This window comes from Bison bison, unplaced genomic scaffold (assembly GCF_000754665.1).
Source record: "Bison bison bison isolate TAMUID 2011002044 unplaced genomic scaffold, Bison_UMD1.0 scf7180017863820, whole genome shotgun sequence".
NCBI lineage: Eukaryota > Metazoa > Chordata > Mammalia > Artiodactyla > Bovidae > Bison > Bison bison.
In genome coordinates this window covers 193,455-209,560 of record NW_011494392.1, presented here as the reverse complement: position 1 = coordinate 209,560, position 16,106 = coordinate 193,455, and positions in this window count along the sequence as shown.

The window sequence follows — 16,106 nt, the reverse complement described above, 5'->3', positions numbered from 1 at the left end:
AGTGTGCACACCAGGAACCAGGAGACAGGAGCTGCAACCCCAGAAGAGATTGACTCAGACTTGCTTGTGTGTGTCCAGGATCCCCAGTGGAGGCATGGGTCAACTGTCGCCTGCCATGGGGTCTGGTGCACTGACTACAACAGTTCTGGGAGGCACCGCGTGCTGCAATAAATCCTTCTGAAGGAGATAACCATTATTGCAATTACTATTACCACAGTTTGGCCTGATGCCAAACTAGGGAACACAGCCCCACCCATCAGCAGAAAATTCCATTATAGATTTACTGAGCATGGCCTTGCTCACCAGAGTAAGACCCAGTTTCCTCCACAGCCAGTCCGTCCCATTAGGAAGCTTCTACAAGCCTCTTATCCTCATCCATTAGAGGGCAGACAGAATGAAAACCACAATCACAAAAAAAACTAATCAAACTGATCATGTGGAACACAGTCTTGTGCAACTCAATGAAACTATGAGCCATGCTGTGTAGGGCCATCCAGGACATGGTGGAGAGTTCTGACAAAACGTGGTCCACTAGAGAAGAGAATGGTGAACCACTTCAGCATTCCCGACTTGAGAACCCCCTGAACAGTATAAAAAGGCAAAAAGTAAACCCTTAAAAAATGGTATGGACCTAACGAAGCATAAAATATTAAGAAGAGATGGCAAGAATACACAGAAGAACTATGTAAAAGACACCTTCATAACCCAGATAACCACGATGGTGTGATCACTCACCTAGAGCCAGACATCCTGGAATGTGAAGTCAAGTGGGCCTTAGGAAACATCACAATGAACAAAGCTAGTGGAGATGATAGAAGTCCAGTTGAGCTATTTCAAATCCTAAAAGATGATGCTGTGAAAGTGCTACACTAAACATGCCAGCAAATTTGGGAAACTCAGCAGTGGCCACAGGATTGGAAAAGGTCAGTTTTCATTTCAATCCCAAAGAAAGGCAATGCCAAAGAATGTTCAAACCACCACAAAATTGCATTCATCTTATACACTAGCAAAGTAATGCTCAAAATTTTCCAAGCCAGACTTCACAGTATGTGAACCAAGAACTTCCAGATGTTCAAGTGGGATTTTGAAAGGAACCAGAGATCAAATTGCCAACATCCATTGAATCACAGAAAAAGCAAGAGAGTTCCAGAAAGATATCTACTTTTGCTTTATTGATTACTCCAAAGCCTTTGACTGTGTAGATCACAATAAACTGTGGAAAATTCTTCAAGAGACAGGAATACCATACCACCTGACGTGCCTCCTGAGAAATCTGTATGCAGGTCAAGAAGCAACAGTTAGAAGTGGACATGGAATGACAGACTAGTTCCAAATCGGAAAAGGAATACGTCAAGGCTATATATTGTTCCTCTGCTTACTTAACTTATATGCAGATAACATCATGCTAAATGCCGGGCTGGATGAAGCACAAGCTGGAATAAAGATTGCCAGAAGAAATGTCAATAACCTCAGATACACAGATGACACCACCCTTATGGCAGAAAGCAAAGAGGAATTAAGGAGCCTCTTGATAAAGTTGAGAGAGGAGAGTGAAAAAGCTTGCTTAAAACTCAACATTCAGAAAACTAAGATCATAGCAGCTGGTCCCATCACTTCATGGCAAATAGATGGGGAAACAATGGAAACAGTGACAGACTTTATTTTCTTGGGCTCCAAAATCACTGTAGATGGTGACCGAAGCCATGAAATTAAAAGATGTTTTCTCCTTGGAAGAAAAGCTATGACAAACCTAGATAGCATATTAAAAAGCAGAGACATTACCTTGCCAACAAAGGTCCGTCTAGTCAAAGCTATGGTTTTTCCATTAATCATATATGGATGTGAGAGTTGGACTATAAAGAAAGCTAAGTGCCGAAGAATTGATGCTTTTGAACTATGGTGTTGGAGAAGATTCTTGAGAGTCCCTTGGACTGCAAGGAGATCCAACAAGTCTATCCAAAGGAAATCAGTCCTGAATATTCATTGGAAGGATTGATGCTGAAGCTGAAACCCCAATACTTTGGCCACCTGATGAGAAGAATTGACTCACTAGAAAAGACTCTGATGCTGGGAAAGATTGAAGGAGGGAGGAGAGATGACAGAGGATGAGATGGTTGGGTGGTATCACTGACTCAATGGACATGAGTTTGAGTAAACTCCAGGAGTTGGTGGTGAACAGGGAAGCCTGGTTTGCTGCAAAATCCATGCGGTAGCAAAGAGTCGGAGATGACTGAGGAACTGAACCGAACTGAAACCCTTGAGGACAGAAATAAAATAAAAGGAAGCTAGAGGGGCACCAGGGATTATGATTAGAAGTCAAGTCAACAAGTTGATGGCTCATTTTGGAGATCAGGGATGCAGCTGGGTCATGTTAAAACAAGTGTTCAGAGGTGCTATGAAATATACTAGGAACAGCTAACTAATTAAGATCCTGCTCTATTGAATATTAAATCCCTAGTCTATGCCCTTTTTGATTTAGGAACAAAGTGGATCTGGTTTTTGTTTTTCTTTGGTTTTGTTATGTCTTGCTTTGGTATTCATAGGGACCAAAAGGTACTGACAAATCCTATGTTCATTTATTCAACAAAATCATTAGGCATATGCAAAATGCTTCTTTTGGTCCTAGGTACTATGCTCTAGGTACTAGAGATACAGAGAGGAGAAACATACCATTCCTATCATCAGTGTATTTACAATCTGTGGAGAGCAGATGCAAAACAGTGGGATGGGTCAAGATGGACCAAAAGAAGCAATTGTTATTCTTTCATCTGATCTTTCTTTCTGTCATAGATTTTTTTTTATCCCATTGGGAACTTATATATTCATTTAATTGTTTATTTGTTCAAAGATCTCTATCACTCTACATTCTCTGACGAGTGTAAAGTAAATACCAATAAACATGTATTTTAAAAATGAACTAGTGGAGAACAGTGTGGAGATTCCTTAAAAAATGGAAATAGAACTGCCATACAACCCAGCAATCCCACTGTTGGGCATACACACCGAGGAAACCAGAATTGAAAGAGACACATGTACCCCAATGTTCATCACAGCACTGTTTATAATAGCCAGGACATGGAAGCAACCTAGATGTCCATCAGCAGATGAATGGATAAGAAAGCTGTGGTACATATACACAATGGAGTATTACTCAGCCATTAAAAAGAATACATTTGAATCAGTTCTAATGAGGTGGATGAAACTGGAGCCGATTATACAGAGTGAAGTAAGCCAGAAAGAAAAACACCAACACAGTATACTAACACATATATATGAAATTTAGAAAGAAGGTAATGATAACCATGTATGCGAGACAGCAAAAGAGCTACAGATGTATAGAACAGTCTTTTGGATGCTGTGGGAGACGGCGAGGGCAGGATGATATGGAAGAATGGCATTGAAACATGTATATTATCATATGTGAAATGGATCGCCAGTCCAGGTTTGATGCATGATACAGGGTGCTTGGGGCTGGTGCACTGGGACGACCCAGAGCGATGGGATGGGGAAGGAGGTGGGATGGGGTTTTAGAATGGGGAACACATGTACACTCATGGTGGATTCTAGTCAATGTATGGTATGGCAAAACCAATACAATATTGTAAAGTAAAATAAATAAATTAATTTAAAAAATTACAAGCTAAAGCAATAACAACAAAGACTCCGTTTGCTCTTTGTAGACAAATAAACTTAATATTTTTATTAATCGTTTATTAATAACTTAATAAACATTCATTTTATAAGGTGGGAGCGGGGTTCAGGATGGGGAACGCATGTACACCCACGTAGATTCATGTCAATGTATGGCAAAACCAACACAATATTGTAAAGTAATTAGCTTCCAATTAAAATAAATAAATTTTTACTAAAAATAAATAAATTGAATAAAGAATAAAAATGCACTAGTGGATAATGATAAACAGTGAACTGAGCCTAAACAAGTGAGTATTTCTAGGTAGATGTTAGATGATAGGAAGACGGAGAAAATTAGAGTATGGGAATAAAAAGTCTAGGTAAAGGTCAGAATCTATAAATCACTTGGTACTACTGAAATATAAATGTTGAAGCTAGTTAAGATAACTGAAGTCTGGAAGTCAACAGAGGTCAGATACAAAAGGGCTTTGCTTTAGTTTCCTAATTCTTTGCATTCCATTTGTATGTGCTCATAGCTTCCATGTTACAGGAATCTGGGCATGGCTTAGTCGGTACCTCTATTCAAGGTCTCCTAAGTCTGCAATCAAGGGGCTGATTTGAGAGTCCCAGCTGAGCATTGGAATCCTCTTTCTAGAACATGTGTTTGATAGGCAAAATTCACCTTCCTGCCAGCAGTAAAGCTCATGATGGCTTTCTTCTTCAAAGCCAGCAGAAGAGCCAGCACCCCTTTAAAAAAAAAAAAAAACTTTCACCTGATTAATTCAGGCCCACCCTCAGGCAATTTCCTACCGGCATGTAGTATAACTTAATCATAAGAGTGACATCTGTAATATTGATAGGTCAAGGGAAGGAGATTATGCAGGCCAAAACTTAGCAGTTTAGGGCCCCTCTTAGAAATCTGCCTACCACAACATTGCACATTGTGTAAAGGAGCCTGTCGTCTCTCCTGAGTAATGGAGAGTCACTGAAAGGTTATGAGAAATGAAATAGTAAAAGCATATAGTTTTATCTGTGAATCAGTGATGTGGATGACAGATTTTAGGGGCATGTAGTTTGGCCAAGATCTAAGTGAAAGATGGTGATGGGGCAGTGGGAGTGAAGGGTACCACTGTCCACCTGTAATTCATATCAGAAACCTAGGCTTCACCCCTGATTTATCTATTTGTTTTATTTTCCACATCCCAGCCATCAGCAAGCTGTATCAACTATAACTTTCTAATAGTGAAAGAACATGTAACTTTTCTCTATAGCTATCACCTAGCCTAAGTCATCATTATCAACATCATTCATTCTCTATATCTTTTAAAATATAGCTTAGATTTATGTTACTACCCTTCTCAGACCCTTCAGTGGTTTTTCATTGCATTTAAAATAAACTAAAACTCTTCATCGTATCTCACTGGATTCTTTCCTCTGCTTATCTTTTAGACGTAATGATAGGCTCTGAAACCACCATGTTTCAGCTAAAGGCCCTTTGTTTGTATAAGCTAACTGTTCATCACTCTAAGGCCTTTGCTGCTGCTGTTCATTCAGCTTAGACTTCTCTTCCTCCAGATATATGTAGCTGGCTCCTTCATATCATCCAGGTCTCAGGTTAAATGTCATTTGATAAAGGGATAAGCGAGTCATTCTCAGTCATAGTACCTTATTTTATTATCTTCCTAAGGGATCCACATACAGATTAATTTATTTGTTTATAATTTGCCTCTCCCACTAAAAGGAAGTTTCAAGATGCCATCCTTTTCACTCATTATCTCTAATGTACAGACACATAGCTAATACATAACAGACTGTTTAACAGGTATTTATTAAACCAGTTACATACATTTGAAGAAAATTTGAACTCATTTGGACTTAATGATTAATTGAATATGATTGACAATGGAAATGAAACATGAATGGATCTTAGCTTTTTCATTTGAGCCACTGAAATTAAAAAAAAAAAATACAGAAAAAGGAGTAGAATTTGGACAGAAGATAGTATATCATCTAAACAGAAAGACAATAAATGAGACATGTAAGAAAACCTTGTAAATAGATTTACAAAGTTTTAGGAAGGAAATGGGTCAACAATATTCAGTAATCAGAATATTACAACACAGCTATTCCATTCAATGTGAAGAACCTGCTGGTGACTTTAGGGAGAGGAATTTCTTTGTCTTCTGCAGGATTAAGTGAAAAACTGGGGAAATGCCAAGTATCTCAAATACCAGTCATTTAAATAAGTAATCACTGAGGTATAGGAGTTAGTGTCAGAGAGACACACCTCTGTCTGTAAGGACAAACATGTTTAAACCATTCTCCTTGGTTTAATGAAAGAGCGATTCTAACTATTCAATGATTGAGAAGTGATTTTTGTTCTTGCTGAGGGTGGGTAGATATTTTATCTGAATTTTTCATGCCCAGCATGTTTTCCTCCAAATGTTTTTCTTGCCTTTTTGAAAGGCCATGTTTATTTAAAGGAAAAACTAATCTGTCTGTGCCTGATGCTTTTCCATTTAGCTCAGCCAATTTTTTTTTTTCCCCTTAAGAATTGCATTCTGATCAAGTCATGTCATTGATTGTCAAAAGTGAAAGTCACACTTACCTAGTAAAAAATCTCCTGACCCTACCAAAAGGCATGTACTCACTTTGAGATGGCCACCCCAGGGAGTCTGCCTGAGGTTATGGGCTTGGGAGAAGTGAGACAGAGTGCTGTGTTCTTTTACTAGAGGCCAGCAACTGAACATGAGACAGCCCTGGAGATTAACCCTCTGCCAGGGCTCTGTGTTATCCCCTAGTCCATCATTCATTTGGCAGCTTGTTCCTGAAAGTTTGTGTGTTTCAGCTTTTCTTCCTAAGCACCACTGATCTAGTGACATCATGGGATATTGAGACACAAAACAAAAATGAGGAAGAGAAATTAGTGAAGTGTTTGAATCAGATCAAAGTCACTCGCCACTCCTCCATGTGAATTTGCACCCCTGCACATTAAGGAAAATCCTGTGCAGAGGACAATGAGGCTGCTGAGTCCTGGTTTATACAGAAACTAGGATAGTGGATTGTGGATTTGGATTAAGTCTTGTTGCTGTTGGTTTATTCTTGTTTTCCATCTTGATTCCTCACTAAGATTCATTTTATTCAGGGAAAATGGTGACTAAGCCCTTAGGTTGCCTCCTTGAGCTTCAGCAGAAAATGAGGGATGTTTAAGTCCTGCCCTACCTTCTCCAGGGTGACTCTTCCTCCAGTGGGTTCTTCTGTGACATTCAACTCTGTGCACTGGAGCCCCCTGCACAGCTTCCATCTATTTGTTTCATTCTGGAGCTCACAATATCAGAATGAGTTCAAGGCATCACACCTTTCCTCACTCTCCGAATCGATTGATCTGAAGATCACGTTGTTTTGTTTATTCATTAAGCCATGCCTGACTCTTTTTTGACCCCATGAAATGTAGCCTGCCAGGCTTCTCTGTTCCTAGGATTTCCCAGGCAAAAATACTGGAATGGGTTGCCATTTTCTTCCCCAGGGAATCTTCCCAACCCAAGGATCAAACTCACATCTCTTGCACTGGCAAGCCGACTCTTTACTACTGAACAACCTGTGAAGCCCGAAGATAGTGTAAGCATGAATTAATAGGACAAGAAGATGCTCTGCGGATTATTTTACTCAGTGTCATTTTGAGTGTTGCATATTTATTTATAGTTGGTAAGCACCTGTTTTACATTTAAATAAGAAAGAATTAAGATTATCCTTTTAATACCTTCACACTTTTCTTGGACTCCAACATGTTTGTTGAGTGGGGAAGAATTGACTGAGCTTTAGCCAGTGCTAGGAATGAGAAGTAAACATAAGATTTTTTATTCCACTGGTCATGTGTCACACTAGTCCTAGCTTTAAAGAAAATGATGGATACCCAATGAATTCCAACCACTCTCTGGGGAGAGCCTGGGTCCCCTGGCTGCCAGTGTTTAGCTCTGTTCACTATAGCATGGATGCTCAGATGGCAATAAGGGTGTGGGATTGTGCTTGCCCAATGTACATGCATAGGAGGAGAAGGGGACAACAGAGGATGAGATGGTTGGATGGCATCACGACTCAATGGACAATGGGTTTGGGTGAACTCCGGGAGTTGGTGATAGACAGGGAGGCCTGGCGTGCTGCGGTTCATGGGGTCTCAAAGAGTTGGACAAGACTGAGCAACTGAACTGAACTGAATGTGCATCAGGAAAATTAAATTATACTCATAGGCGATAACTTCTCTCAACTCTCGTATCCTCTAATTCCCCACTACTGGCCATGTGCCTGCAAGTTAATATGTGAGTTCTGAGCGGTGAACAGATGGACTTGGAAGCAATTCCCTTTCTCCGTTTTAGGGCTTACCAGGTGGCGCTAGTGGTAAAGAGCTTGTCTGCCAATGCAGGAGACCTAAGATCCAGAAGATCCCCTGGAAGAGAGCACACCAAGCCACTCCAAAATTCTTTCCTGGAGAATCCCAAGGACAGAGAAGCCTAAGCATCCATGACACTGTCCTCACCTTTGCTCTCCACTCTATCGAGAACTAAAGAAATTTTGCAACCTCAATTCTTGCCCAGAAGGAAATTTTTGTTTTCTCCTGAACCTACTGTAAATTGTTTCACTTTCAACATAGTAAAGACTAGGCATGACCTGTGTGCCAGCAAATTTGGAAAACTCAGCAGTGGCCACAGGACTGGAAAAGGTCAGTTTTCATTCCAATCCCAAAGAAAGGCAATGCTAAAGAATGCTCAAATTATAGCACAATTGCACTCATCTCACACGCTAGTAAAGTAATGCTCAAAATTCTCCAAGCCAGGCTTCAGCAGTACGTGAACCATGAACTTCCAGATGTTCAAGCTGGTTTTAGAAAAGGCAGAGGAACCAGAGATCAAATTGCCAACATCTTCTGGATCATTGAAAAAGCAAGAGAGTTCCAGAAAAACATCTATTTCTGCTTTATTGACTATGCCAAAGCCTTTGACTGTGTGGATCACAATAAACTGTGGAAAATTCTGAAAGAGATGGGAATACCAGACCACCTGATCTGCCTCTTGAGAAATCTATATGCAGGTCAGGAAGCAACCGTTAGAACTGGACATGGAACAACTGACTGGTTCCAAATAGGAAAAGGAGTATGTCAAGGCTGTATATTGTCACTCTGCTTTATTTAACTTATATGCAGAGTACATCATGAGAAATGCTGGGCTGGAAGAGGCACAAGCTGGAATCAAGACTGCCAGGAGAAATATCAATAACCTCAGATATGCAGATGACACCACCCTTATGGCAGAAAGTGAAGAGGAACTAAAAAGCCTCTTGATGAAAGTGAAAGAGGAGAGTGAAAGGGTTGGCTTAAAGCTCAACATTCAGAAAACGAAGATCATGGCATCTGGTCCCATCACTTCATGGCAAATAGATGGGAAAAGAGTGGAAACAGTGTCAGACTTTGCTTTTTGGGGGCTCCAAAATCATTGCAGATGGTGATTGCAGCCATGAAATTAAAAGACGCTTGCATCTTCGAAGGAAAGTTATGACCAACCTAGATAGCATATTCAAAAGCAGAGAAATTACTTTGCCAATAAAGGTTCGTCTAGTCAAGGCTATGGTTTTTCCAGTGGTCATGAAGTGAGAGTTGGACTGTGAAGAAAGCTGAGCACCGAATAATTGATGCTTTCAAACTGTGGTGTTGGAGAAGACTCTTGAGAGTCCCTTGGACTGCAAGAAGATCCAACCAGTCCATCCTAAAGGAGATCGGTCCTGGGTGTTCTTTGTAAGGACTGATGCTGAAGCTGAAACTCCAATACTTTGGCCACTTGATGCAGAGAGCTGACTCATTGAAAAACACCCTGATGCTGGGAGGGATTGGGAGCAGGAGGAGAAGGAGATGACAGAGGATGAGATGGCTGGATGGCATCACCGACTCGATGCACATGAAGGTGAAGGTGAAGTCACTCAGTTGTGTCTGACTCTTTGCAACCCCGTGGACTGTAGCCTACCAGGCTTTTTGTCCATGGGATTCTCCAGGCAAGAATACTGGAGTGGGTTACCATTTCCTTCTCCAGGGGATCTTCCCGACCCAGGTATCGAACCCGGGTCTCCAGCATTGGAGGCAGACGCTTTAACCTCTGAGGGTGAACTCTGGGAGTTGGTGATGGTCAGGGAGGCCTGGCGTGCTGCGATTCATGGGGTCGCAAAGAGTCAGACAAGACTGAGCAACTGAATTGAATTGAAATAACAAAATGGAAGTCTAGACCTACAATAGACTATATCAGACAGCTAAATGCTAAGGATCATGGAGCTAGGATTTTTCAGGCCCATCCACAGGATCTACCTCTATGTGTCAGGAATCACTGCCCCAAATGGCCTGGAGCACTCTGACTGTAACAGGGAAGAAAATATGACTGCTTACTAGATTTGTTTCTCTTTTTTTAATACAAATTTATTTATTTTAATTGGAGGTTAATTAGTTTACAGTATTGTATTGGTTTTGCTGTACATCAACATGAATCCGCCATGAGTGTACATGTGTTCCCCATCCTGAACCTCCTCCCACCTCCCTCCCTGTACCATCCCTCTGGGTCATTCCAGTGCGCCAAACCTGGACTGGCAATTCGTTTCATATATGATATTATACAAGTTTCAATGCCATTCTCCCAAATCATCCCACCCTCTCCCTTTCCCTCTCCCACAGAGTCCAAAAGACTGTTCTATACATCTGTGTCTCTTTTGCTGTCTCGCATACAGGGTAATTGTTACCATCTTTCTAAATTCCATATATATGCATTAGTATACTGTATTGGTATTTTTCTTTCTGGCTTACTCCACTCTGTATAATAGGCTCCAGTTTCATCCACCTCATTAGAACTGATTCAAATGTATTCTTTTTAATGGCTGCATAATACTCCATTGTGTATATGTACCACAGCTTTCTTATCCATTCATCTGCTGATGGACATCTAGGTTGCTTCCATGTCCTGGCTATTATAAACAGTGCTGTGATGAACATTGGGGTACACATGTCTCTTTCAATTCTGATTTCTTCAGTGTGTATGCCCAGTTTCTTTTATATTAACCTTTTTTATTCTATTGCTTTTGTTTCCAGTTAAGAATGTTGCCTATAGACTGAAATATATTGAATAGCCCACTCTCAAGGGTCTAACCTTAAAGGTTATAACACTTTTCCACTCATATAAAGATAAAAAGTTGCAGAACAGAGAACAAGATTTGTCTTGTTGGAGATTACAGGAACACTATGACCTGGCCTGTATGTACAACTGCAAGAACAAAAGATTCCAACACCAAGAAGTTTGTAACGACCAAGCACATCCCTACCTCCTATTAGTATAAAAGAAGCCTGAATTCTGACTTGGTTAAGATGCTTTTCTAGGACATTAGTCTCCCATCTACTTGGACTTGCAGCTTTCCAAATAAGGTTAATGTTCCTTGCTCCATCAGCGTGTATCCTGATTTATTGACTTGTTGTATGGTGAACAATATAAGCTTGAACTCAGAAGCATGAACACCACTGCTGCCAAGTCCAGACCTAATTGCCTGGAGACAGAAAAAAAAGTTCTGCTTTCCCTCTGGTCTTAATGCCTGCTTCTCCATCCCTCATTCCATAATTCAAGATAGGCCTTATATCAGGTTGTGTGCATGCATGAGTGCTAAGTCACTTCAGTCGGGTTGGACTCTTTGCAAAACTGATGGTGGAAACACAGCCATTCACTGTGGGGTATTCTCCTTCCACCCACAAGGGCATGATCTTACACAGTGGCCTCCACTGTGGTAGTTTAATCAAAATGTCATAGTTTCAGATTGGTGTCTCCTGAATTATAAGTTCAAAAATACCATTCATTCATTTCATAAACCAATGTTTGTTGAGTACCTAATATGTATAAGTTGTCACTGTGGCTGGCAAATAGTAGATGCTCTAAACATGAATATATCTGTTCACTGAACGAATGGATGAGTCTGGTACTTTCACTTAGTTAAGTTGATGGCTTGTTACAACTCTGTCTGTAATCACTCCTAATCTGAATTCAAGTGAAAGTTGTATCCTTTTATTAGTTACCATCAGCAGTGAAAGTGAAAGTCATTCAGTTGTGTCTGACTCTTTGCAACCCCATGGACTATACAGTCCATGGAATTCTCCAGGCCAAAATACTGGAGTAGGTAGCCTGTTCCCTTCTCCAGGGGATCTTCCCAACCCAGGGATCGAACCCAAGTCTCCTGCATTTAGGTGGATTCTTTACAGGCTGAGCCACCAGGGAAGCCCAAGAATACTGGCGATCTTCCTGACCCAGGAATAGAAGCAAGGTCTCCTGCTTTGCAAGTAAATCCTTTACCAGCTGAGCTAACAGGGAAGCCCAGCAACCATGGCAAGTTACCTAATTTCTCTAAACCAGAACTGCATGACTGGTAGAGAAGACGCTGTCAATAATGACGGTGATGATGATGATAAAACAATAATGTCTCTCTTATTGGCTTGTTGTCAAACATTTCAGTTATGGAAAATAATATTAGGATATGAGAGGACTCAGTTTAATCATGAACGAGATCTGTAATTAATCTTGTGAATCTGAGTCTCATGTACCTAATGAATTGTAGTTAATCCATAAAATCCACGAGGTTTACCTCTGCCAAATTTCTTGTCTCAGTTTCTGAGGTACTGTTCTGGATGTCTGTGTGTTAACAGTCTCTGAACGGGGTCTCTCTTAATTGGGACCCTGACAACCTGTGTAACACTTTTCAGGTTTCTCACTTAGACAAGAGAACTCGTGTGTCTCGGTTTCTGCTTGAAGTTCCATCTTGACCAGACTTACTGTCTGGAATTCTGACAAAGGGCATGCTTACTCTCCAGTGTTACCTTCCTCCATGTTTACCAAACAGAATAAATCCCTCTGATTATTGACACTGAGCAAGTCTGGCCTCACCTGCACCCTTGATAGTTGTTACTTTTTAGGAATAAAACTAAAATCTATATCAGAGGCTTATCTCGAAGATTACAAGAGAAAAGGAAAAAAAAATGTGAAAACAGCACAGTAATTCAGCTGAAAGTATTCAGTGAATGATAACCTTTATAATAATGATGTGCTGTCATTGCTCACTTCCTTTTCTCATTTATCTCTGCCTTATCTTTTTTTGGAGAAGGAAACTGCAACCCACTCCAGTATTTATGCCTGGGAAATCCCATGGACTGAGGAGCCTGGTGGGCTACAATCCATGGGGTCGCAAAGAGTCAGACATAACTGAGCAACTTCTGTGTGTGTGTGTGTGTGTATATCTTTTTTTACTTATCATTTAATGATATAAATTAGCTTAAGCTGTATGGGTTGACTAGTAAATATAGTCCTCATTTTCTACAATTCCAAAAAACCAAAGGACATCTGGCACTATAGCCCTGATGATGCTGGGATACAATTCATGCCCACAGTTTCCTCTGGGCTAATTTATTTTGCTTTTTCTTATTTTTAATGTAAAACTCATAGAATCATAAAGGTCTCCCACTATTCCAGGAAATGCTTGCCTATAAATTTAAATTTCTTCCTAGAATCTATCAGGTATCAACATTTTAATATTTTATATACTGCAATCATACCTTTAGGACACACTACTTGTTTATATAGCAAATGAGCAATTGCGATTTCCTTTCAGGAAAACTTTTTATTCTTTGAATAATTCTAACAATGGTTGAGTTTCTAGAAAAATCTACATGATGTTTTGTATTATTCATGGAAGAAACTATGCTTCCCAATTTACTGAATTCCCAGATATATTTCAAGTAAACTCACAGTAAAAAGTCTTGAAACATTGGTATAAAAAATGTGGCCACAACGTGGCCTTTTGTAAAGCAGCTAAATATTTTTTATACTAATTTGGTTTATCCAGGTTTTACTATTATAACGGCCAATATCTAGCAGATAAAATTAATGTAAGAGAAACAAAGTCTTTGGTCTGTTGTCTTCTGGAAAAGAAGTACATTTATGAATTATTCTCAGCATATTTAGACCACAGGGGAAGTGATGAGCTCCACCTATTTGCCTTCTTTCCAGATGCTCATCTCATCCTGCATTACATGCTATTGGAACAACGGGCTTCCATCCATTCTTATATACTTCGAAGTACTCAGTCCAGTGACTTTTATAATACTGGAGTCAAAAGAGTTTGAAATAATACATGAATCATAAATAAGAGCATGAGAGTCTGTTTGCTTTTTTAAATATTGAAATAACAGGAAGCAAGTGAGAGAATAACATTGAAACATGTATATTATCATATGTGAAATAGATCACCAGTCCAGGTTCAATGCATGAGTCAGGGTGCTCAGGGTTGGTGTACTGGTATGACCCTGAGGGATGGGATGGGGAGGGGCTGGGAGGGGGTTTCAGGATGGGGAAAACATGTACACTCATGGCTGATTCATGTTAATGTATGGCAAAAACCACAACAATATTGTAAAGTAATTAGTCTCCAATTAAAATACATATATTAATTTAAAAAATAATAATAAAAGGATCATGGAAATAATATCAGAAGTATAGGAGAATACTTCCTATTTTTGCATTCCAGTCCCCTATAATGAAAAGGACATCTTTTTTGGGTGTTAGTTCTAAAAGGTCTTGTAGGTCTTCATAGAACTGTTCAACTTCAGCTTCTTCAGCGTTACTGGTTGGGGCATAGACTTGGATTACTGTGATATTGAATGGTTTGCCTTGGAAATGAAAAGAGATCATTATGTAGTTTTTGAGATTGCATTCAAGTATTGCATTTTGGACTCTTTTGTTGACCATGATGGCTACTCCACTTCCTCTGAGGGCAAGAAACACCTGGAGTAACAGGCAAATTTTGCCTTGGAATACGGAATGAAGCAGGACAAAGACTAATAGAGTTTTGCCAAGAAAATGCACTGGTCATAATAAACACCCTCTTCCAACAACACAAAAGACTCTATACATGGACATCACCAGATGGTCAACACCGAAATCAGATTGATTATATTCTTTGCAGCCAAAGATGGAGAAGCTCTATACAGTCAGCAAAAACAAAACCAGGAGTTGACTGTGGCTCAGACCATGAACTCCTTATTGCCAAATTCAGACTTAAATTGAAGAAAGTAGGGAAAACCACTAGAACATTCAGGTATGACCTAAATCAAATTCCTTATGATTATACAGTGGAAGTGAGAAATAGATTTAAGGGACTAGATCTGATAGACAGAGTGCCTGATGAACTATGGAATGAGGTTCGTGACATTGTACAGGAGACAGGGATCAAGACCATCCCCACAGAAAAGAAATGCAAAAAAGCAAAATGGCTGTCTGGGGAGGCCTTACAAATAGCTGTGAAAAGAAGAGAACCAAAAAGCAAAGGAGAAAAGGAAAGATATAAACATCTGAATGCAAAGTTCCAAAGAATACCAAGAAGAGATAAGAAAGCCTTCCTCAGCGATCAATGCAAATAAATAGAGGAAAACAACAGAATGGGAAAGACTAGAGATCTCTTCAAGAAAATCAGAGATACCAAGGGAACATTTCATGCAAAGATGGGCTCGATAAAGGACAGAAATGGTATGGACCTAACAGAAGCAGAAGATATTAAGAAGAGATGGCAAGAATACACAGAGATCAGATCAGATAAGTGGCTCAGTCATGTCCGACTCTTTGAGACCCCATGAATTGCAGCATGCCAGGCCTCCCCGTCCATCACCAACTCCCGGAGTTCACTGAGACTCACGTCCATCGAGTCAGTGATGCCATCCAGCCATCTCATCCTCTGAAGAACTGTACAAAAAAAGATCTTCATGACCCAGATAATCACAATGATGTGATCAGTGACCTAGAGCCAGACATCCTGGAATGTGAAGTCAAGTGGGCCTTAGAAAGCATCACTATGAATAAAGCTAGTGGAGGTGATGGAATTCCAGTTGAGCTATTCCAAATCCTGAAAAATGATGCTGTGAAAGTGCTGCACTCAATATACCAGCAAATTTGGAAAACTCAGCAGTGGCCACAGGACTCGAAAAGGTCAGTTTTCATTCCAATCCCAGAGAAAGGCAATGCCAAAGAATGCTCAAACTACCGCACAATTGCACTCATCTCACATGCTAGTAAAGTAATGCTCAAAATTCTCCAAGCCAGGCTTCAGCAATACGTGAACCATGAACTTCCTAATGTTCAAGCTGGTTTTAGAAAAGGCAGAGGAACCAGAAATCAAATTGCCAACATCCGCTGGATCATGGAAAAAGCAAGAGAGTTCCAGAAAAACATCAATTTCTGCTTTATTGACTATGCCAAAGCCTTTGACTGTGTGGATCACAATAAACTGTGGAAAATTCTGAAAGAGATGGGAATACCAGACCACCTGATCTGCCTCTTGAGAAATTTGTATGCAGGTCAGGAAGCAACAGTTAGATCTGGACATGGAACAACAGACTTGTTCCAAATAGGAAAAGGAGTATG